At 44.4% G+C, this 25,266-nt stretch overlaps 1 protein-coding gene across 1 annotated transcript in view; it reads left to right on the top strand.

Moving 5' to 3' along the window:
- Rhbdd1 (rhomboid domain containing 1) overlaps positions 1 to 25,266 on the top strand; it is a 117,705-nt gene that overhangs the window by 88,999 nt on the left and 3,440 nt on the right. The window lies entirely within an intron of this gene.

A 25,266-nucleotide genomic window follows, 5' to 3' on the forward strand; every position in this document is an offset into this window, starting at 1 on the left:
TTTCTGGGATATAAGGGCTTTGAGTTGGGAAGGACCTCAGCAAGATTGCCAGCAATCAGTAGGCATTCCCTGCATCTCTTCCCACTGACAGAATTATGAGTCTCTGGACATCTTGCAAAGCAGATTATAAATCAGGAATAATTCTGTCTTTTATAGATGGGTTGCCAAGTTGTTACAAGGATTAAAACTGAAATACCATGATTAACTGACCTTAATTTAAAATGGGTTTTGCATTAGATATTTTATGATAGTTATCAAGTGAAATTTTGCCAGCCAGATCAACCCTACCTATTAAGAATTTGATTACTGTGCTTTAATAACTGTATGTAAGATGAAAAAAAGGAACAAAGAGGAGTTTGGCATCTGTGTCACTGAAGTCTGTGGTGAATCCCTGCTTCTGCAGCCTAGCTTTGCAGCCAACCAAGCCCAGGCTGGAATCTCAGCTGGACAGACACTGCAGGATTTATGGGGGTTTGTGGACAGGGAGTTATGCCTTCCTGGCACCTGAGCTGCATGTCAGAAGTGGAGATGCAAGGCACATAGAACATTTCCCCCTTGTTTTCCTTTCTCTTCTTCCCTGACCTTTCACAGTGAACACACTCAAGGGTCAGCACAGCCTCTTCAAGTTCTTGATGCCTGAATTTCTTCAGAAAAAGGAACCATGTCTTGGAGAAACAAAGTAACCTGTCCACTTAGCCAAGGTCACACGGGGGAAAATCAGCAGTTTTTCCTATCACTTCAGCAATGGGGGTTTACTTTCCAGTCAAGCTCAGACTGCTAAGAGACAAGCATTCCCAGGTCAGCTTCAACTCCTCCAGTTCTCCAGTAACCTCTGACCTAAGCACGGGGGAAGCACGTAGCCCCAATAGCCAGCACCTGTTTGCCATGGGTTCCCAGGGCTCCTTGTGCTGTCCTACTGTGCAGAACTTAGATTCGCTAACAAGTGACCGTGGTGTCTGCCATTCCCACGTGTCTCGGTATTTACAAGTCTCATATTTTACCATAGGAAGTGGTTTCCACAAGCATATTCATGTGTTGACAGTTCTAATTAATACAACTAATTAGCCCTGACAGTCGAACTGCGAAAAGAAGACCCATTCATAAATTTGTTCTTCTGTGACTCTGCTCTGAATCTGATTGCAGTCTAGTCTTTAATAGTTTCTGTATATGGGCAGAGGGCCACCCTACTAAATTCTTTCAGTTTTACTTCCAGTAAGGGAATTTTATCGAAATTAATGCATGGTTGGAATTTAATTTTCCACTGTGCAGGAACTGGTAAAGATCAGAGGTGCTAATCTTTCTAGAGAGAAATAAGCAAGAAGATGGAGGGCAGGCAGGAGGAAGGCATAGGTATGTGCTGATGATGTATTGGAGGCCCCGAGCCCTTTATGAGCATCCCTGAGAACATGGGAACCTTAGGAAGCGCCTTCACCTCCCTCCTGAGGATGCAAAACAGCAGTATTCACTGACTCCTGACAGCAGGCTGGAAGAACCCACCCCTCTCACCTGCCTGTCTGCTCAGGAAATTCCTTTACTGTTCATGTCTCCTTGGTGCCCTCATCTCCACAGAGCTTGCCTTCTGGAGTATGGGGGAGGGGTAGACCCAGCAGAGAAGATTAACCCATGACTGCTTTCCAGCCTCCATCCTTCCCTATTTATATTTGCAGTTCACAGAAAAGCTGCCCTGCTGCCTTGACCAACTCTGAGTTCTCCAGCCATCAATCAGGAAGTGGCTGCCTATAAGGAGACAGATCTGGCTTAAGGTCTTGCCATCTCAATGTTACCGAGGCCTAGGGCCAGCTTCCTTCCTGGTCTTACCTTATGGGGCTAACTGTGAGGTGCCCCAGACCTTTCTACTCTTCCTGCCCTCCTAATACCAGGAACTCCTGCCTTCCTACTACACCCTAGCCTCCCTGCATGCTCTCTTGCATACCTCTAAATCACCTCTCCTCATGGATGCATTCTAGGATCATCTGTCTTTTCCCAAGGCTTTAGTTACTATTTATAGACCAGTAACTCTCACCCCTGTCTCCTCAGTGCAGAACTCTTTGGGAACTTCTGAAATGATATATAAACTTAGCCAAGGTTATCTCAGAAGCTGCTGTGCACAACTGGATTTGTTATTCTTTCCCCCTTTCCCAGTTTGTCAATCTAAGGTTACCTACTGGCTGCTGTCAGTAGCTGAGTGCTCCTGATGCTCTCCCCCAATGTCCTGGTGTTTCTACTTTCTGTCACCTCTTGGTAGAGGCCTCATCGCCTTTGACTGGATGATCAGAGTTTTAAAATGGAGAGATATGAAGCCAATTCACACAGCCTCATAGTTTGGTCCCTAAAGGAGTTGGGCACCCTTAGAGAACCCAACTTTTGAAAGGATTACAGGAGGCTGCTAGGTTGAACTGATCTCTAGGGTGGCACGTTAGGTTGAATTATCTCTAGGGTGGCACGTTAGGTTGAATGGTCTTGCTAGAAGATATTCCCACCCAGAAGTGCTTAATGTGACTTTATGTGCAACAGTATCTTTGCAATATAATAAAGACTGCCAAAATGACATTATCCTGGATTACAGTAGATCCTAAATCCGATGACAAGTGTCCTGATAAAAGAGAGGAAGGGAGAAGACAGTAAGAGAAGCAGGGGTCACAGGAAGACAGGTAAAGCTCCCAGGGGGTGGGGGAAGGGCGGTGATGTAGACAAAATGCTAGGAATCCCAAGAAGAGCCCCTGGCAACATGTGATGGATTGTTTCTGCTCCTCCTGAGAGATCCAACCCAACTGACACCCTGAGTTTAGATTTGTGGCTTCCAAACAGGAAAGGAAATACATTTCTGTTGTTTTTAGATTCTGTGCCTATTGTCATTTATTGGGGAAGCCCTAGGAATTGAGTACGGCCATCAAGGGCAGAGGCAGAAAGGATACTTCAGAGTTCACAGCAGAAATCAAGCAATAAGAGAGGGGTGATCCCCACCTGGCTGCAGCAGCAGATGTGCCAAGGGCTCTACTTCTAGATGAACTGGAGAGCAGAGCTTAAGGGGGTTTAGACAGTGATTGTGACTGAGAGCAAAGTATAGAGTCCCTAAGGGATTGGGCCAAGGCCACTGATAGGTTGGAGTTGTCATCATTAATATGTACATGGAGCTAGAACAGGTCCTAGGAGGAGGAGACCTTGGCTGTCTATACCCTGAGAGGCCCGTGGGAGCTCCACGTGTCGATGGTCAATGGGTGGCTGGTATGAGGTTGGGAGAGGGTTGTGGTCTGGAGATTTGTTATGACAACACCAGCTTGGTGTAATAATTGAAGCTCATAGGTGTGCTTGCAGTCATCAAGAGAATATAGAAGAGGCTCCTGAACTGAGTACTAGAGTGGCTACTGACTGGTTGAAGAGAAAAGAAGGCTTAAGAGGAGAGAGGATAACCACTGAAAGAGGGTGGAGAATCTGAGAGGAAGAAGATAAGTCTGGAGTTGAAGATGCTCCGGATAGTTCTGCTAAGATGAGAACTGACGACCAGTGGGTGGATGGCTTTTTCATTGTAGAAGAAAGCAATAGCCTCGACGAGCTATTTCAAAAGACAGGTAGACCGTCGCTGGTTCATTATGGGATTTCTATGTTGTCTCTTGATCCATCTCACAGAGGCTCTGAGTTCCTCAGTGCTCCAAACCTGTAGCAGCCCAGTTAGAGTAAAAAGAGGAAATAGAGCAGCCAGGTGAGCCCTGTTGCTGCTTCTAGTGTTTCCTGCTTTGTTTTGGAGAATAACTCAACTGATGCTAGCAGAAGAAATCCCTAATGCTGCTCAAGTGAGTGAAAAAGCCTTTGACCACAGTGGCACCTTGCCTTAGGCCATCTTTCCTCGGGATCTTCAGAAGGCAGCTTTCTCAGCTTATAGTGCCTGACTGCATGTCAGCTCTCTGCAGTGAGGGACATTTATATCTCTACCATCCAATATGGCAGCCAAAATCCTGAGTCCTGAGAATGTATATTAATATAACAGGACAACTGACTTTTTCTTTCTCTCTCTTTCTTTCTTTCTTTCTTTCTTTCTTTCTTTCTTTCTTTCTTTCTTTCTTTCTTTCTTTCTTCCACAATTTAAGATCATTTAAAATAACAAAGCCCTGGCACCCCGTGGCCACTACAGAATGAAGATATAGAACACTGGCTCTCAAAATGTGGCCCAGGAATTTGCCAGATATGTAAGTGTTTAGACCCTGGCTCAGACCCAGCTAGAAGCTCTGCCTGGGTTTTCACAGCTCTGTGGGCTAGTCTGAAATCCACACTACAGTTTAGGAACTATTGCTAGGCCCCATCCTGAGCTCCTGATGTGGTAGGTTGGGCTGGAGTCTTATAATATGCTTATCCATTCATCTGGGAGTTGCTCTGGGAACCAGATGTAGAAGGTGGATCCAGTCCCTGTGAGGCACCCCAGAGCCCGAAGAGTATATACCATAAATGCCACATAATAAACCTATGAGTCAGAATGTCCCAAGTGTACTTTCTATGAAACTATTTTTTCAGTGTTATCTCATCATCTAGTAACAAAGGAGTTCTTAAATACCTGTTGAGTTAGTAAAAAGCCTTATATAAATCAACCTAGATTAAATGTCTGGAGTTCAAAGTTTTTAACCCCACCTAATGTTTTCTGCCTATCTTGGCTTTGTCATCCCTTACAATTTATTATGTTTAATTTCCACTTTTCTGATCCATATTTTGGCAACTTGTTTGAGATATCATTGGAAATCATTATTCTGTAGCTTGATAAGTGCTTTATAATGGTAAAAGGTGATTTTGGGTTTTTGGTTTTTGTTTTTTAGTTAGATATGGGTGTGGTACGTGCTTGGAGGACTTAGCCAAGTGTACATAGAGGGTTTTTCATAGTAACAGTCAAAGGAAACAAAGGTAAAGGGAGATACAGTCATTGCTCAGGACCTGGGGTCTAGAGTCATTAAGTGTTCTCTGTCTATAGGACTATCCTGTGCCACATAACCTTAATACATTAATAGCTTCTTAGTGGCATGATCTCTGGGCCTGTGACTCAGTTTTGCTTGGTGTATTTCCTGTGTGCCTTCTGTATGTGGTTTACTGGTCCTTCAGGAGTGTGAAACACCGTCTTATCCTACTCTTGTATAATGTGGTTTAATTCTTCTAGCACATACTTATTCACTTATAAGATTACGTACTGTGGGTTTGCAAGACCATCTGATATGTAAAATTACACATCATCTACACTTGTGTGCAAGTGTATAAGTATGACAACAAAAAAAGGTTGTAGTACCAGCAAAAGGCTAGGGAACACTATAAATAACTATAGAAACACTGCTGGAACATTATCCTGTGTGTCAGTCAAAGTTCAAACAGGTATCAGGAGTGGCAAGCAGCTGGCTTGTGCAGCTGTGGGATCCGAGCCAGCAAGTCCAAGTTCTATAGGGTAGACCATCCAGAAGGGCAGGCAGACCTTGCTAAAGAGGAGGCATGCCTAAGGATTGATTGAGCCTGTAAGAGAATTTCTTCTGCTGCTACTATTGGGCCTTTCAGCTGATTTACTCAGGCCCATCCAGATGGCCCAACATAATCTCTCTTGAAAGTCAGTAGTTGTGACTTTAGCCACTCCATGACATACCTATGCAGCAGCACCTGATTTGTATTTGTTCTGGTCCTTGAAGAACAGCAGAGGCATCAGTAGTAGCAGCCTCCTGATGACTAAAACCTAACCAGAGCAAACAGTGAAAAATGCCTCACCAGGAAAGGACAGCAGGCATTTGGAATGGCTGGGTTTGCTAACATAGCCTTTCTCTGTCCTTCAGTTCTCCATTTTCTCATCTAAAAAAACCAAATAAACAGCCGGGCGTGGTGGCGGATTTCTGAGTTTGCGGCCAGCCTGGTCTACAGAGTGAGTTCCAGGACAGCCAAGGCTACACAGAGAAACCCTGTCTCGAAAAACCAAAACAGTGATGGTGATGATGTTGAGTCGATGTGAGCTGAAATTTGGTGTGGTAAAGAAAGGGCTAATGGGAAAACAGCGCTTTCTGTTACAAGCTTTGTCTGAAATATGCATCTTCAATTAAGCTAAAAACCACAAGCTAGCATTCTCTTGATTAGTATTAGATCGTAATTACTAAAGGTGGATGAGAAACCTTTCTATCAATCTGTATCCAGATACTTGAAAGCCTTTTACTTTGAGCCTAAGACAAGGTAAATTTCCTTTTTAATACAGAAGCAAGCACACTATATTCTTGATTCTTGGAAGTATTGGAGGTAAGGAAGAATCATTTATTATAAAGTATTGAACCCTTTGCCTAAGTAGGAAAAGAGTTAAACAGTTTGCAAGGAGCTTGCTCCAAGTTTAGGTAATGACTGCTGTGACCAGTTGACAGACACCAGAGAAAGGACCAGCAAAGGCATAGCAGAGAGAAGTCAGGCCTAACTCTTTCTCCCAGGGCTGCTCCCCAGGAGCTGAGCGGAGTCTGCCATGCAAGTCAATTCCCTAGCTTGGAAAGCCATCTGTATTTTGTAGGCAATTTAATCCATGTGTTCCTGAATCATTTTTGGCTAAGTCATTAAGAAGTTATTTTGTTAAATGTGATTTCATGTTTGAAGTCTCTTAAAAGTATTTTTAGTAGGTTTTCATCCTTTGCAGAGCTAATTTTTCTCAGTTTGTTTTCTTGTTTGACACACTGTGCATCATCTCAACACGTCCCATGGCAAAGGCACAAGGGAAGGCTCGGGCCCAGCAAGTCTAGTGTACTAACATGGCACGTTTGCAGCACTCAGTGTCTGTGTGCAGGACTGTTATCCCTCTTCAACTTTGTATGCTGTACCCTGGGCTACTTCTCACCAGTTCATATCACCATCCCAGCCCTCTCCACCCCCACAGGGGCACCAGGAAGAGGACTTGGGGGAGGGTGAAAAAGGGACAAAGAATAAAATCAAATTGACTCCTAAGGCCCATTTCTATGCTTTGTCAGGTGATCCTTTCTTTTCAAAATTGAGTTCATTCTCCTCTTTTACCTAGTGCCATTGCCAGCCAGGAGGATTAAGGAGTTTGATAAAAATGCCTACAAAAGGGAGAAATGGAATTGAATTAGGAGCAATCCCCAGCTTCTTACTCTCAGAGCAAAATAGAAAGTGGGATCTCCATGGCAGGAGCTAATTGAAAAGTGGTTTCTTTTTCTAAAAGAAGGTTTAAAAAGAAAGTCTTTGGATTCCAGGGATATAGGCCAGGCTTCGTCAGTCCCTGAACATCCAGGTGAAGGTCTGTATGTCAAGATCACTGCTGACTACACAGGGCAGTAGAGCAGCCATGTTTGTGTGTCTGAGCTCTGGATCAATACTGACTCCCTCTGCAGACAATCGGGTCCCTCCACCAGAGGCTTCACCTATTGCAGGGACAGGATGTTAAGCAGTTGACACGGCCTCCTGGGCTCTGCCAGCCTCTGGGATGTCTTTCCATCTGCTCTTTAGATGTTTGTCCTCAAACCTTTCCTGTGTGCCATAGTTCTCTTGTATTCATGAGGGAGTTGAGATATACTTTCTCAGATATGTCATAATGCAGCTGTGGCTATGGACAGGCGCCTGCCTCCAGCAAACTGTAATCTCCATGTAAGTTATACACATCCTGTCCCTTATACATGACCTTGGAGGATCTTTGAGGACCTTGAGTTTTAGAAGCCTATTCCATATCCCTTCCAATGTACTACAACCTATGCAATCCTGCCCTTAGTTTTTAAATACAAAGTTAGGGTATAAATATATAGAATATAAACATAGGTAATCATCTGTGTAACTGAGTTATAAATTGTTGAAATAGTGCTTTTCATAATCATTTAATTGGATATTCTTTATATTTTTCTTTTTTTCCAAAGTAAATGTTTTCTTTTAATTTTTTTTCAACTTTTTTTAATTAAATATTTTCTTTATTTACATTTCAAATGCTATCCCAGAAGTTCCCTATGTAGGTCTCAGGTATTTTCACAATCCTTCCAAACACCCGTAGTCCCCCAGCACTGTCCCTGCAGATGGAAAGCTAGGAGAAAGGCCAGGCACGTGCTTAGCAAATACTTGTCGAATGACCAAAGCCTGAGGGAAGGAATAAAAGAATTAACAAACACACAAATAGCTGGAATGTGAAGTCTAGCACTGATACTTATCAAAAGATCCAGCTTCTATTTTATTTTATTTTATTTTATTTTATTTTATTTTATTTTACAGTCATGGGGAATCTAAAAGGACATTCTACAAATTATCCCAAATATAGTGGGGACTACCCTGGTGCATGTCTGTTATCCCAGCACTCAGGATGCTGAGGCAGGAGGATCAAAAGTTTCAGACTAGTCTGTTCTATACAAAGAGGCCCTGTGAACAACAGTTGTGTTTCTGTGTTTCTTCTCACTGTTCTCTCTCTAACCACTGTCTTTTCTACAACAGCTGAGACGGAGGGGCAAGACTGCAGGACACTGGGGAGCTCTTGTTTATACAGCATAATACCTACCTTCAAGTCATAATCCTCTCTCTCTCTCTCTCTCTCTCTCTCTCTCTCTCTCTCTCTCTCTCTCTCTCTCTCTCTCTCTCTCTCTCTCTCTCTCTCTCTCTCTCTCTCTGCTTTTTGCTATAGTTTACTCTGATTTGCCTTACATTCATAGAATAAATGTGACTCTTAGTAATATTTGAATATTTAACTGAGTTCCTTGGCAGAATCAAAGCGGTACTTTTTGCCTGTTTCTCTGCATAATTTAGAATTCTAGGTTTTTCACAGAATGTGACATCTTATTGAAAAATCCAAAGGAGAATCTGTGTGGCCTTTCTGCAGAGCTATGGGATTTGAACGGGATAGAAAACTAAGGGAAAGGCCCATTGTGGAAGAAGGATACAGAGACTAGATATGAGGAAGGAAAGGAAGCAGAGATGCTGTAAGTGTAAGAACTTCCTTTCCATGCTCAGCATCAGTTCGCTCCTTAAAGCAGGCAGCCAATTGAAAAGGACACTGGCGGCCAAGTTGAGCATCTGTGGTGGCTAAACTCAAAGCTTGCAGGACTACATCATGGTCCAAGGATTTGGGTCAAGGCAAGAGAAGGGACTTTCTCTCCCTTCCCAAAAATTCTTTGAGATTCTGTCATTCCATGTATCTTTATTGAATACCGCAGTAGAGGTACCACACAAATAAGACAGACTTGTTCCCTAGAGAAGGATGTACAGTCTCTCTGGTGTCACTGGGTCAGGCTTTCATCAGTAGATAATGTCATCTTATGGGACTGCTGTCATGTGTGTTATCTGTCACTGATGCAGTGTTACTTAGCACATAAATGTGTGTGTGAGTGTGTGTTCATAAAACAATCCTCAGATGACCTCTTGATAAACTCATCTAAACCATTTAATTAGTGACAAGAATCCCAAAGTGTACTTTCCCCCAGGGAGAGAATAAGATTTTCCTGGAATCACTTGGAGGCAGCAATTAGAGCTTCATAGGGATGTTTTCTTGTGCTAGAGGCACTGATGTCCATTGTGGGTGAGTGGCAGCAGAGAGGCCTGGCTCCACTCTCCGAGGGTGGTGACGTCGCTCCTAGTTCTCTCTGTATTACACCTCCTTTGCTTTGACATTAACTTAAACCTGTCTCCCATTTAGGGGTCAGTGCTTAGTTATTAAGCTTGATGCTCCAGCCCCTCAGGAGTGCTTCATAGACTGGTTCTAGGGTATAACCACCCACACTCACTCTCCATGCCGAGCCCCTGTCAACAGGGACTTTGTATTGTTCAAGGTGTTTCCTTGCAGAGATTTTCCTTCCTGCAAAGGCCAGGCCTTTGGTTAGCATTCATTTTTACCATATAAATAAGTAGTGCCCCAATGGGAAGAGTCCTGACCTGCTCCTCTCACCGGTCGAACTGGTTCATCGTACTACCTTGTAGTCTCTCTCTGAGCTGGGGTGGACAGCTACACAGCCAGTAAGTAACAGTATTCCATCCTGAGCCTGTGGCTTTGCCTTTTTATCCAGCTAGCTGTCCACTCCTAGGAACGCACATTTGACACATCTGGCCTACCTGTAGCAGAAGGGCCAGTCTGTCTGAGGCAACAGAAGAGTCTGGACCCCTGGCTTGCCTCACAGAACTTTCTCAAGCCCACTTTCTTGTCCAGATTCACAGCCTCAAAGTATGGCCAGTGTATTTCTCATCCCTCGATCCTTCAAACTCAGTACTGAGTGCACGGATGTAAATAATTAGAATTCTGAGCCTCCCAAACCTTGTGCTTCTGCTGCAGCGCTAAGCATACTTTGCTATCAATTAACAGACTGATATTTAGTCTAGGATTACCTAGGCCTTTTGCTTGTGTGAGTCAGAGGAAGAGAGAACTCAGTAAAGGGCTCGTTTGGTGGAAGGTTAGCTGCCACCATCTGCACTTTTGAGTACTTGTCATCTGACCTGTGTTCTGACAGGTTATGGGTTACCTGAGCAAGGCTGAGTTGGCCATCTTAGCGACCCCTTCTCGAGTCCTGGCTGAGAGATGGTGGGTTGGGCACTAGAGCCAAGGAGCTAGTTTCACTTCAGACACTGTCAGAGCTAGCTGTGTTCTTAACTTCTGCCTCTGCTTAAGCATCTGTAAGACAAAGGTGAGCCTGGGTGGCCCCTCGGCTTCAGTGAGCTCCAGATACTGTAAATGCATCTTAATATGGCACGGATCATAGAGCTTTGGATGGTGTTCTCTTCATGGAGTGTGATTAGAGCCGTTGTTCATCATCTCTCAGATCCCCTGTCTCTAACCTCATCTGTATCCCCTGGTTATTCTTAGACCTAGAAGTGCCCTCCCCTACCCCTGATGGTAGGTACCACAGACAGGGAAAAATGACCGTGCCTACTCAGTACCTTTCTTGATCCAACACAAGCTAGCTTGAGCTGCTTTGACATGCAGTAGCATTAAAGGAGCAGTGTCTAGTACTGTGACCGTTTCAATAAATTATCAAGACTTACGACCCTTGCCCACATCATACTCCCTTCTGCCTTTCCCTCTTTGTCCATGTATGCTGTATTGGACATGGACACGCTCTCTGGAGTCCAATACGGTTTCCCACTTACTCTCTCCATTTGTGTAAGAGGAAGGAAAACAACCAGCTGGATTCACACACTGAGTTATTGTCTCATTTGGAAGGGAAGGGAATGGGAAGTAGTATCCACTCGTGCCGAGGTATGGCTATCAGTACTAGTGGCTAAAGGACAGTTGGATGCATCACAGGCATCTAGCATGTAGACCCCTGGGCACTGAGGCATAAAGGTGGTGCTAATCTTCATCCATGATTCTGCCCTTGTGATTCTGTCCCACACCAAGGACCCTACCTGTCCTCTTGAAGATTCATCTCTTTTTCTAAGATACATCAAACAAGGTCACAGTGGGAGAGACCTGGTGCTTGGTATAAGACATGGGGAGGGGAGGGGTGAGTCCTGGAACCATCAGGCTGTGTCGAGCCTGGCTCCTGGCTCGTTGTGGTTATAAAGTTGTGTACCTTTGCATTCAGAACAAGGTAGCTGAGTTACAGGGCTCAAGGACTGTCGCTGGGACTTGCATCTCTGCTGTCTGGACTCTGCCTGCAGCTGACTGTTCATTTACTTCTGCACTTGGTGTGATCTCACCTTCATGACTGCCTCTACCTCTGCCTCTGGAAACAAGAATGGCAGTGCATTTGCTCAGTTCTTCAGCTATGCCTGGCCCCTGTGTATCCAAAATAGCTGAGTGTAATTCATGACAATGTTATTGACAGATGTTTATAATCTCAAAGAGTGACCTTCTGTCTTTTATAATAAAATGACTCGGGTGTGGGTGTTTTGTGTTGGAAAGGCTAGCCATGCTCACTGTGTCAGGTACAGAGCAGTGCATTGTGTGTAATTTGTAGCCTGCCCCAGGAGCAATGGTGACCCTTGAGACATTATCCTAGCCCTACAGCATAATTAACAAGATCAAAAATATATAAAGAGCTGCTCCCCAATCAGGCCAAGATGCTTCAAGAGCATTCACTGCTAGCCTCTTGAGGTTTAACAGCTCGTGAATTAGTACAGGGAAGCACCCCATTGTTCTGAAGTTTTAAGTCTTGCCTTTAAATTGAACAGTTGTACTTTTTTTTTTTTGCCATGTTCCTCCAATAACACCATTGTAAACATGAAGGCTTTGCATTTTAGCATAAATTTGAACAATGTGGTTTTAAAAGAGTTCACCACATCAAAGCCAGGCTGTTTGGGCATGTTTTACAAATTCTTTTCTCTATAGTATTTAAAGCTACAAATGACTCATAGGCTCACATTCCATTTCGATCAGTCATGTTGGCAGCTCTCCTCACTGGGGCTTAACTGCCCTTAGTCTTTGTACCCTGAGAGAGTTATCTTGAAAACAGGTGTGGGCCCTTAGCCAAGTCAAATGCCCTTACTGGCTGTCTCCAGATCCAAGGAAAAGCTTGGAAACTGTTGCATTTGTAGCAACAAACCCATCTATTTTGTTCTTGATTTCTTGTGCTTTCTTTCTTGAATAAAGGTCTCACTATGTCACTGTGGCTGGCCTAGAACTTGGTTACATAGTCCAGACTGCCCCAGATCTCACAGAGCCCTACCTGCCTCCCAAGCATGGGAACTAAAAGTATATACCACCTTGCCTGACCTTGTTTTCTTTTTTTAACTCAAATGTTCTCTGTATGTTCTCTATGCACCCTCCTCAGTTTCTGCTTTTTAGTAACATTTTGTTGAGCCACTGGTCCGAGTGAGGTAAGTTCAGGGCAAGGGAGCCTCATGCTCCTGGTTTGAAAGCAACACAGGATCAGTCGGCTGAAACCTGCTGCTGCATGGGGGCTGTGAGACCACTTGTTAAAATCCCTGGGCTTTGCTGATGGGTAGGATAGGAAGATGCTGAGGTAGAGGGCATATCAAGGGTGTGCCTTGACTTGTGTGACTGAGCAGATAGTGGAGGAGAGAGGGAGAGGGAGAGCGCACGTGGAAGGGAATTAACAGAGAACCAGACTCAGGGGTTTCCTTCAGGTTGGGTGACAGACTCCTTAAATTCACTTGGCCTTCAGAATGCACTTGTGCATTCCCCAGATTTCTTCATTGTACAAATAAGAAAGCCGAGGACCAGCACCAAAAAGTTGTCTGAGGGCAAACATAAAGGAAAAGCCTGTGCTCAAACTCAGCTGTGCCTCCACACCCGCTGTGTGGTTCCACACCTCAGCCAAAAAGCCATAGAGCCAGGTCCTGTGATTACCTCAGGCTTGGCAGGTGACGTTTGGATTCTGCTGAGTGAGAGCCTGACCGCTGAGGGCCATGCTGCTGGGACAGACCGCTAAGGGGGTAAGGGCATTCTGGAATTTAGCTTCCTCGTCCCGAAACTCTGAAATGTTTATGATCTTCTAGATTCCACTCACAGGATCTCTTTTCTACACTCTGCCCAATGTTCTGGTTTTTACTTTTAAACAGGATGGTAATATAGGCCAGGCTGGCCTGGGGCTTGCTGTGTAACCAAGGCTGACCTTTAACCTCTGTTTCCCCTGGGGTTAAGCATGCATAATGATACCTCACAAACCTTATCAAATCTTCCTTTTTTTTTTTTTTTTTTTTTTTCTTGAAATCATTCTTTTTTTTTTTTTTTTTTTTTTTTTTCTCTTGAAACTGTAGGGAGGCCTCCCAGTACTAACCTTCTATAGGACCAAATCACACCAAAAATGCTTAGGGAGTAATTTACCATCCATTCATCTGTACCTTCAGCTGCCTAGCATCTTAAGGTCTGGTTTTTCCCTTTCTGTTCATAATGTACACTGTACTTTTCTGATAATAATGAGTAGGTGTTTAGGAGTAACTCATAGCATTGTTTGCTGTCAAATCTCAGTAATACAGAACATCTCAAAATCATTTTTGAGATTAATTCTCACCAGTCTGAGGCAATTAGAAGCAGGCTATTTTAAGAGCACATACATGCCACTGGGAAACCCATGGGAGGATGTGTTTGTTGAAGGTGCTATGCTTTAGTCTCAGGGCAGCCTCTTCTTCTATATGTTAATGCAGATACACATGTAGAATGCATGCACAAAGACACAAGTACATGCAAGAACATGCATGCATATATAGAGATGTGCACAGATGCACAAGTCTTATCATACACAAGGTCAGAATTCTGGGTAGGAATGAGTTTATCTGACCTAGAAGGCCACTCAGAAAGTGGGAATCAGACTCAGGGTTAGGTTCAATGCCATCACACGCAGAAGCATGTGTTCCTTTAAGGAGAGTTTATCACATCATAGAGCTGGCTTTAGCCATCAGTTCTGGGCTGACTGACCTGCATAGAATGGCAGAGCTCTAGAGGCTAAGGACTAAGGCTTCTGCTTGTTTGTGTACTTCTTCAGAAGGTCTCTCAAGGCTACTCATCTCATAGCTTATCCACACAGGCGTGGGTCGTCCTCACCTTCCAAGCTCTCTGCCAGGTCTTACCACTTGAAAATTGTGAACACCACACTGTCTCCAGAGTGCCTCTTTGGCTGGCTGTCAGGCTCCTGACCGTGTGTGTCTTCTTTGCCCTTCTTTCTTTGCTGCTTTGGCCCAGCAAAGAATGAGGCCATAAGGTGGAAGCTGCTTTCTTTCTTGTGGATCTCTACCTTGGACTGTCCTTGCTTAGAGCCGTTGGCCTAGCCCTGTGATTGACTATGTCACTGTTGTGGCCAGGGTTCCACCTGAAAGAGATGGATGCCCAGAGGGATTTTAGCTTTAATGATAGATTTGAACAACAGCCCTGCTTCTCTGGTCCAGTAAGACTGTTGGGGACAATTTCCCAGGTCAGGGGTTATCTCCATAATTGTGCATTGATGTCAATACATCTGGACATGTAGTTATACACTGCTCAGGCTTGTGGTCTTCAAAGAATGTTTAGTGGGAGTATTTAAGGCTTTTAAGAGCATACATATACATATACATGATATCTCATCTGTCAGTCTGTTTCTTGCTTCTAAATGTGTTAAGAACTCTAGGGCCCAGGCAAATTCATGAGATTCATAACAGACCGAGCTGTATTTTCAAAGTCTATGGCTTCCTACTTCCCCTATTTGAGTTCCAAGAGCTAGGGTGACTGGACTCTGGTGTGGTTCCCCTGCCTAGGGTGATAACCTCCCCGTTGTGCCTATGGCAGACCACAAGCTCTGACCTCCTCAGCCCCTTACAAGGGCACGAGCCCCATTGTAGAGGCTTCCTCTAACCACCCACAAAAGCCTCCACCTGAAAATACACCACAGTAAAGATTAGTGCGTCGTCATTTGGACTGGGGAAAGGGACAGGCATCTGGTCCAGGGCAGGTACCTTGAACTTGCACCAGGGCAGGACAGCAGCAGCTACTTGAGATCGCAGGCTAAGCCACTGAATTCTCCTGGCAAAAACCATTGGGTGAAAGGGGCTTTGCAAATTTTTAAAACTCATGGAATACTCTGTTCTGAAGTTCTAGTCAGTCCAGTGCTTTGCATGGGAAAAAAAAAAAGTCAGACCACACTCTGACTGCCTTCCACAGCTGTCCATTCTCTGAACCACCAGGGTATCAGGCGTTGCCACAGGGAGAGCTGAGCAACCCAGTCTAACCTGGTCTCTCTTCCTCCTTTCCTTCTGTCTGACATTTCTCTGGATTGGCACAAGGAGTGGGACCAGAGCAGGTAGGAGGGCCGAGAAAGGATGAACAGAGAGAGGTGTGACAGCGAACCTTGATTGTAAACGTGTTTAAATTAAGAAATTCCTAGATCAAGGGCTGGAGGAATGGCTCAGCCATTAGGAATGCCCACTGCTCTAGCCAAGGACCCAGGTTCAGTTCCCAGCACTCACAGGTTGACTCACAACCATATGTAACTCCAGGCCCAGGCAATCCAATGCCTGTTTCTGGAGAATGCCCCAGCATGCAAGTGGTGTCCATACATTCACAAAACCTCACACAGATGCACAGAAATAAAGAGCAGTTTTAACAAAGGAAATTTCCACATTAGTATAACACACCTGTGTGTGTGCTGCATAACTGAGTAGTTTAATCCCTTGATGGATCTAAACTAGGACTGCGGAATTTATAATATGACTGCAGTGTTACAAGGTACTAAAAAAGTATGAGGTGCAGCTTGGTTGAAAGAAGTAGGTCCCCGGAGTGTGTCTTTGATAATTATGTCCTGACCTGGCCCCTTCCTGTTTTGCCCTATTCTGCTTCCTGTCCAGCAGGAGGAAAAGCCCTCTGCCTCTTACTTCTGTTGCTACCATGTTCTACCCAAGCATGTGGTGCCAGCCAAGCAGCCCTGCACTGAACTCTGAAGCCCAGGGCAAAACGAATCCTTCCTCCCTTAAGTCGTTTCTGCCAGTAATGCTGTTACAGCAGTGAGAGCGGTAACTGGTACAGGTCGGAGTGGCTGTGGGAGCCAGTTAGTGGTGACCACCGCACTTAGGCTTACATCCTTCACTGTTACAGTCCTTACAGCCTTCAGTCTTGACAGTCACCACAGGTTACATGGGTTCGTCTTTCTGACTTGGAGTTAGGGTCGTAAGGGGGCTACAGACTGGAGCAGACAGCACAAGGCATGTGCACATGAGCAAAAATGAATTCTGGTTCTGGAACTGATAAGAAATCCCAGGATCTATGGCCTCTTTCCCAGTACCTTGTTAGTCTTTGCTGGGGAAGAACTGTGATGTGACATGGAACCTGCTAGATGCTGGCAGATGACTCGCAGACCATCTAGACAGTAAACAACCCCCTAATATTCTGTGCAGCATCTTCTGTAGAGCCCATCTGGTTCAAAATGACCCTGATTCTGCTTACAATGCGGAATGCTCTGCTGACTGGAATGTGCCCTAGTTTTCATCTACAGACACCGTGTTGTAGGCCTCTGCCTCCACCTTCTGGCAACTGCAGGCACTGAGAGAATCCGACTGCCTAGTTTCAATAGAAAGATGTTTGGTCTCAATGGCTAGTATACTTCACATTCATAGTCATACAGGAGTGCAGTAAAAATTGAGTGTCTGGGCTTACTGGCAGCCCCACCAACCCTAAATCCATTTCTTAACCAAGTTCCCTGGTGATTCCCACGCAGAGAGCAGGAAGGAGTGACCATACTGGGACATCAGAGATGGAGCCCTGTGAAGGCTCGAAGTGGCTCCACCACTTGCTGCTCATTCCCAAGCTTGAGTAGCTAGATGGCAAGTCTCGTGCGAAGTGCCCTGTCTGCCCACTTCCAGCTTACCCAGGGGACTGGTAGAGGCAAAGGTCAAAGCTATATCCTCTTGGAACTCAAACGAAGTTCTTACAATGGGGTTAGAGATACAGCTCAGCATTTATGGGTGTTTGCTGCTTGCAGAGGACCAGAATTAAATTCCCAGCATCCATCTTAGGCATGGCAGAACCCCATGTGACCCCAGCTTCAGCATACCAGCACCCTCATCTGGCCTCTACAGACATCTGCACATATGTACAGATAATCACAGACAGACACATATACATACACATAAATAAAACAGATAAAAATAAATCCCAACAAAATGTACAATGGAGAATTGTACTTGACAAAACAGTCCTTAGGGTTTGTTTGGCCTTACCAGTGGCCCGTCCTGTCAGTGACATATGTCCTTGATGTGTACACAGAGTATGCTTTATTTCTGTGGCTTTTTTTTTTACTTTGTTAAAACTTGGAACTTCTGTCTAATTAAGAGGCCAGCCATCAAGCAAACCTAATATCTATTGGGTGTCTAGCCAGGCAGTCAAGGTCATAGGAAAAAAAGGAATGACTAAGAAACTCCCACAAACCAAGAAACTAAGTGGACTGTAATCCCTTGGATTGGTCTACGGAACAAAACCCTAGGAAAATTGGCAGAATCCAAATGAAGTCTGGAATTGAGTTCTTGGTAATATTTTGATGGTTCTTTCTTAGTATTGACAAATTATCTTAATAATATAATGTATTAACGTCACAAGAATTGAATTTTCTATTACCTTTGGCATTGCTATCCAAATATTCCAATAAAAAAATATAAAGTAACTATAAATGTTTACAGGGTGTTGGAGCAGGGCACTGAACGAGACCAAATGAGTTAGAGAACACTGCCAAAGAGCACGGCATAGTGGTTTCCTGTCCAGCCACCAAAAGTCAGAACCAAGCACCACTCTCCGGAGAGGCTACCCCGCTGCAGGTAGCAGACAGGGCAAATGTGTGCTATCCAGGGAGACCTGCCAGCCCTGAACACCCACTGCGAGCTGGTGATGGGCTCATGAACCTCAGTGTGGAACGATCATGAGGCTGGGCTAACCCTCACAGTTACACATGAAGAGTATGAGGTCCAGAGAGGAGTGACTTGTCTAAGCTCCTGGTAGAGTTATAGCAAGCCCATGCCATGCCTAAGACCATCTAGCTTTGTTTAGAACTCTTGCATTACAGATGTTGTTAAATGGCTAGGTTCTCAGCTTGAGTCTGCCTCCATTGGATAACTGGTCCCTCTTGGTTGGAAACTGCTGTGCCTAGGTTCAGGGCTGCTAAAACCAGCACCATGCTTTGAAGATGAAGGACATAGCGGGCAGTGGGCAGCAGCAGGGTCTAGCTTCACTGTGTCTCAGAAGGACCTAATGCTATTACATTTTTTATCTCAGTTTACTATACTCTATATTACACCCCCCAACTATCCTCTCCCTTGATAAATAGTGGAACTAAAACATCCTCGTTGGATACAATTCCAAGATCAGGAAGCAAGAATTAAGAATGAGACCTCCCCTCTAGGCCCCGAGACCACTAGACTTCACTGTCTGCCCTCATCCATCACACCAAAGACCTACCTTCAAGAAAACCAGCTTTAAACAGACAGTGGAAAGCCCCTGTCTCTTCCAGGCAGATGTCGGAGTAAACGGAGGCCTTGAATACCTGAGAAGTCTGGATCAGGCATCAGGAAACTCTTGGGGGCCTCTAGGACTCCAGCAAATGCAGCCGAGCTAGCAGTGGGGAGCAGCCAAGCCCAACCCCACAGCATCTGAGAGGACTGGACTTCAGAATGCTAAAGGGCGTTCATCCTCTGGCATCGGCTGGGTGCACTTCTTATGTTTTACTCTTCATAGACCCACAGCACAAAGTTGACTTCTGTATTTTACCTTTAAGTTTCTATTTCCCATTGTTACTTACAGCCTCACACCCATGTCTGAAGATGTGTCTCCATTTCTCTGTCTGCATCGCCTCCTGTTATTAGCCACTTGGAGTGAAGGACACAACGTGGCTTCTGTCCTTGGGTCTATGGCTAGTTTTCTATAAGACTGTATGTATTTATCCAATGAATGTCCCTAAATGATTTCCAGTATAAAAATGAAAAGTCCAAAAGAATGGGAGAAGAAAAGGTCTTCCTGGAGGCGGGCAGTCTCTTTGAACCTTCAGATTCAGTTTATATGCTTGGATAAACCAAGGCACCTCTGGATTACTAACAAAAAGCATCTCGTTACAGATTGAAGATACTTTAGAAGCTCCTAAAGCCTTATTAACTGTCTGTAGAAGCCTTTAAAACCCATTTTCAAATTCACTGAAACCCTTCACAATAAACCACTAAAGGGATAAAAATTTGATGAGATTTAAGACGGGGTTTCTAAACATTTTTACCTTGTATTTTTACATTAAAATCTTTAACCATTCATTTAAAATAAGTCTCTCTTGTTGTAGTGAGTCCTTGTGAGAATGGAATCTGTTGTTCAGCTTTCAGTCAGCCACTTCCTTCTTGTTCCTCCATGTTTCTGTAGGAAGTCAGAAGTACTCTGTGCTTTCAGAAACCACAGCGAACTACCTATGCTGACTGGGTATAGCTGTGCCTTAATCTTTCTCAAAGGGGATATTAACTTCAGGAGGGACATCCAGGAGTCCTGAATAAAATCTGGCACTTATGGGGAATCTTAGGGTTCCTAGTGCTTTCAAACAGACCCAGTACCATAGTTTCCAATAAGACAATGACATCCTGGTGATGATCATGGTGTTAACTGAGAAACTAGCACATCCTTGGGGCACTGAGAGGGAAGGGGGCTTGAGCCTTGTGTCTTCGGTAAGTTACCTAAAATCCTACTGTCTCAATTCTTCACCTGTAAAAAAGATGTAGGACCAAGATCACACAGAGCAATGTGGACGACTTTCACAAATGTAAAGTTCAGAATGAAGCCCCTCAGACTCACTTTTATGAATTCCTTTGTGGATACCGTGGGTGAAAATGAACCCGTGTGTTAGAAATTGGCACAGAAATACAAGACAGGGGAAGGGAAGGGAAGCTAGAGACGAGGTGGGGAGGCGAGGACTCCTAGGCAACCCAGAGTCTTTAAAGGAAAGAACATGGCTGTAAGGATCCAAGGATGAAGAGATCAGAGTATTTTAAACTTGATAAAACAAGAAAGGAACCCGCATGCCCTTCTGGGAGGAAGGAATGGGGGCTTCTAAGTTCTGGACATTTGTGTTTCTTCCTATGTGTTTAGTTTCACATATGCGGTTCATAAAAATTGATCAAGTCATATACTCCCAAAGGAAGGATGTTAATGCTTAGGTGGGCATGTAGCCAAGATAAACTGTATGCTGAATCTTTATTAAAAGAACAATAACCATCATGCACCTGACAGTTAATTTACTCAGTAGCTTCCTTGCCTGTTGTTCCTAAGCCACTTGTGTCAAATGGCCGTCGCATCAACCCTCTGATGGGAAGAGAACCACATGATAGCAGAGTCATGCTGCTCCATCTCAGAGCTGTTACCTCTGAGATCCCAGGTGCCCATTGAGGTTTACAGTTGGCTGCCTTGATGGGTTGGTTGGCAAGATGGAAATGTCAGTGTTGAAGTTGTGACTGTCTGTTACCCTTCTTTCAAGCCATCATGAAATGCGCATATGTATGAAAGTCACGTGGCTTTAGGTGGACTACTGACCATTTTGACAGAGATCATATGATAATTAACAACCCCGAAAGTAAAGTTGTACCTAAGCACCCACCCTCTTCAAAGATCATCTTTCTAAACTGTTGAAGTAGGGGTTTCTTGCAGACCTTTCTGGCCTTTTAAGTAAATGACTTAGCAGCTGGCCTTTAAGGAGCCTTTGCAATTCTAATAAAGTAACATTCTTGAAAGAGTGCACAGGAGTCCATGTTACTGTTTCTCAACAGATAAACCACAGACTGCTAGCAGTTTATTTAGTTTCTCCCCCCGCCCCCCCCCTTTTTTTTTTCCTGTCCAGCCCTCCAATTTAAGGAAAAGATATGATCCCGTTCTGTGACTTCACGGTAGTATAATTTGAATGGTGTGAGTGCTTGGCTCATGTGCAGACCTGTGCACACCAGCAAACTAAACATCCCTGTTTACACCAGTGACTAGTAGGGGAATGGCAGTCAGCTCTCAAGCCTCTTCAGCAATTTTGATCCGGAGAAAATTGCTTCCCTTCCTTTAGCCATAAAATATACAGGTTACTGCATTATACATAAGGGTAGAAAACTGAAATTTTTCCATCAAGAACCACAGATCAGTAAATTGTATGAGCTCACTCCTGGTGCTGTAATCGAGCTAAGTCATCTTAAGCTGAGCAGTGTTTCTGAGGCCCTTTGAAGCATGCCTGCTGTTTCTTTGAGCGAGGTTGGGGTCTGACCTCCATTTGCAGGGACGTGGGGTGAGTCTCATAAATGCTAATATTTGTTGCCAGGCTCTTCAGAGCCTGACCATTTCATCTGGGCCTATAAATGGTCAATGAGTGATTTAACTAAATGGAAGAAGGGTCCATCCGGGACACTTGGACTTTCCCAACAGCGCAAAGGCTCCTCCATCTTCCAAAAACATACTGCCCAGTGATGTATATTAGTTACCTCTTGCTATTCATTTCTTAGAAAGCAAAGGTTTGCTAGCTAATAGCTCCATACATCGACAAATCACTGCTAAAAGCACCCACAAACACAACTGGACTCTTTCATTAAGAAGTTACTAATTGGGGATGGACAGATGGCTCAGTGGTTAGAGTACTAGCTGCTTGTCTGAAGGACCCAGGTTCAATTCCCAACACCCACATGGCAGCTCACAACTGTCTGTAACTGCAGTTCCAGAGGATCTCCCACTCTTACATGGGCATGTATGCAGGCAAGACATTGATGCATATAGGATAAGGTAATATTTTTAAAATTTTTTAAAGTTAACTAATCTTGAGATTTCATTTTGTGTATATCTCATGGCATTAGTTCTCTTCAAACACAGACATTCTGTATGATTCCTGATGGCATTAGGGATGTGACAAGCAGTTATTACATGCTGTTAAGTGATGTATATGCACTGTCTATTCCTCTGAGAAGTCTCCTGAGGGAGCCACCCTCACCATCCCATTTCATAAACTAGGAAACTAAGACCAACATAAGGGAAGCTTCTATAGCTATAAAGACATGTAGCTATAGATCACCGGCTCTCCATCAACCTTCCTAATGCTGTGACCCTTTAATACAGATCCTCACGTCGTGGTGGCTCCATCCGTAAGATGATTTTGTTACTACTTCTTTAACTATACATTTGCTGCTGTTATGAGTTGTAATAGAAATATCTGATATGCAGGATATCTGATATGCAATTCACGACCCTTATGTTGAGAACAGCTGTAATCAATGAGAGAAAGGATCTTGTCAGGGGGTTATATTCCAGAGCAGTGGAAGGCCAGCAGCCCCCTTGGTCAGCAGCTCCCCTTACACAGGAACCAACCAGGGCCTGCTTCATGAAGTGTCTTATGTGGGGCATGTCCACGAATCCCAGACAGACCCAGGTAGCCATCTCTGAATCTCCACTAGCATGTTCCCTTTATGAAACTGGAGACATCTTCCACTCATATGAAGCCAGCCCAGGCCCTGTGCTTATCCCTAAGAAATGTGAGCTTATATCAGAGACTGAGATGCTTTGAGACATGTCTGCAGGTCCCTGAACAGGGAGATCAGTAGTAGATGATGCAGGTGGTTGGAAACCACAGAAATGTGCTTAAAAATCAATGCAAAGGAAGGGACGGGATTGCAAAGTGGACTGGACCCTTGTCCCAGCACCGTGCTGACCCACAGCACACATAGCAAGCAGCAGATGGATGACTGACTGACACCTGACTTAAAAATTCCTCTTAGAATATCAGAGATTTATTTACACTTGAAAGCTGCTTAAAAACTAAATAGGGTCAGGAGTGGGATAGTGTATAGATCCTGAAATAAGCAATTCAGATAGGAGGGCAGTTACCAGAAACTGAGTTTGAAGGATTTTTAAAACTACACAGAATGTGAAGCCTGAGTTGATGCTGCAGTGCTGATAGAAACTGTAGCACTGTGGTGCTCTTATAGAACCAAACTACTCTGGTTTGCATTAGAACTTAATGAAACACGAGGTGGTATTTTAGACCTGTGTCTTTAATATTAACTAGGGCTCATGAGCGTTGTGGGCTTAGACTGGACTTCCCTGGTCCTCTGTGTTCACATAGCATGAGTCCACATATCCATGAAGGAAGCAGGTCAGACATGGTGAGAAGGCATGGGGTTCAGTGGTTCAGAAGTGATGGCAGTTGGGTAGGTTGTAAGAGGTCAGAAAACTTTGGCTCCAGGATGGCTCCCATCTGTACTGGCCAAATGACCTGAGCTGTTTTGCTAACATGTCACTGTCTTTTAATTGGCCCATCAGTGGGACTGGGATGACAAGATTGGGAACAAAAGCTGAGTGAAACAGGAGCCCTTGAAAGGACTCTATAAATAAATGGAGTGACTTTCATACCTCTGAGTGGATAGGGTTGGGAGTCCTCTAGTCACTGTGTGGCATTCCTTCTGTTGGCTAAGCCTTAGTTATCCTTGAATGCCCTGCAAGTGAGTCTAGAGAGAAGGTGAGAGGGGGAGGGGAGGAGGGGAGAGCACTGCACCTGTGGGACCCTCATCCTCTGCCCCCTAACTCATTGTTCTCTTTCCATCATTAGTCCTCCCAAAGGCAATTATGGATCCTCCCATAGAAATACAACAGAGAGCACTGGTTTCCTTGAAGAACTTCCCACTTGCTCTGGTTTGTGGCCTATGGCCTGGTGGCAGCTTTGCCACGTTGAAGCTGCTCCTGATTCTCCCCACAGCTCGTTCTAACTGAGTCCTTTTCCATGTGCAGTGGGCTGTCAAAGATTGATTGGCCTGTGTTCATAAGTGCAATTAAGAATTCCTTGTTAAAAGCGGCCATAAACAGCAAAGTAGGCTTTGGATCTGGGTACATAAAGCAATTTTAAGCAATAAACTCGTGTTGATTTGATTCATGAATTTGCCATTTCAAAAATGCACCCTTTTGAACAAAGACAAATTCCTTCATAAAGACAGCAAAACTGTATCCTGTGAAACTTTAAATCTTGAAGATTCATAAACTGTTTATGGTGAAGGTTCCTAAGTGTGTTTATTTTCTGTCATCTGTGATGTAGGTTAAGACAGTGACATGCGTTTTGCTGTACTAAAAGGCCATGAAGTAAAGGCTCATTATCAGGAATGAATATGGGTCCACGACCTTTCCTATTCACTTTGGTTGTTCAAGTCAAGAAGTAATCCACAGGCTTAAGACAATGGTCTTAATCTCTCTACAGGAGAGGAAGGGCCATTAGAAGTAAGCATTGGGATCCCTGGACAACACAGACATAAAAGCATACAAGTGTCTTGACTTCCTTTTGTGAACTTCTCTTTGACAACTAAAATTCCAGTCATGGATTGAATTGACTCTTCAATCCCTGATTTCAGAAATCAATTTCCCCTATTTCTCTGATACTTCACTATAGCTGTGATAGTCCCCATTCCCCACCACCTGGCTTTGTCAGTATGAACATAAATGAGATGTCTTTGAAAAAACAAAACAAAACAAAAACCACTTGTGGAGAATGAGCGAGAAGGATCACAAGGTCAAGGGTTGAGTGCATGCCCACTTGCTCTCATTCAGAGGGAACACTTGTCCTTCTTAAGAACCCTGCCATCTGGCCAGGGAGTCCAAAGCCTTTGCTCCCTGAACCAGCCACGTCAGCCCTGAGTTGAGGTGGATGACGTCTAGCCACGACGGATCACTCTGGAAATCATAAGCAAGTGTGGTTAAGACGCTGCTTATTTGACAGCAGCTATGTATGTAGGTCTGATGCAGGTCCTAAGGGGTGAGAAGCATCAGAGATGTCCCCTATCACCGCCAGAGCTTCTGTCCCTGATAGGAGAAAGCAGAGGTGCACACAGATGCCAACACTATCTGGCAGAACGTGGCAGCTGTCGAGTGAGGACAATTTAACAGAGAATGGCTGACCGCTAAAAAGTTGGTATTAGGGG

The sequence above is a fragment of the Mus pahari genome, chromosome 5 (assembly GCF_900095145.1).
Source record: "Mus pahari chromosome 5, PAHARI_EIJ_v1.1, whole genome shotgun sequence".
Classification (NCBI taxonomy): domain Eukaryota; kingdom Metazoa; phylum Chordata; class Mammalia; order Rodentia; family Muridae; genus Mus; species Mus pahari.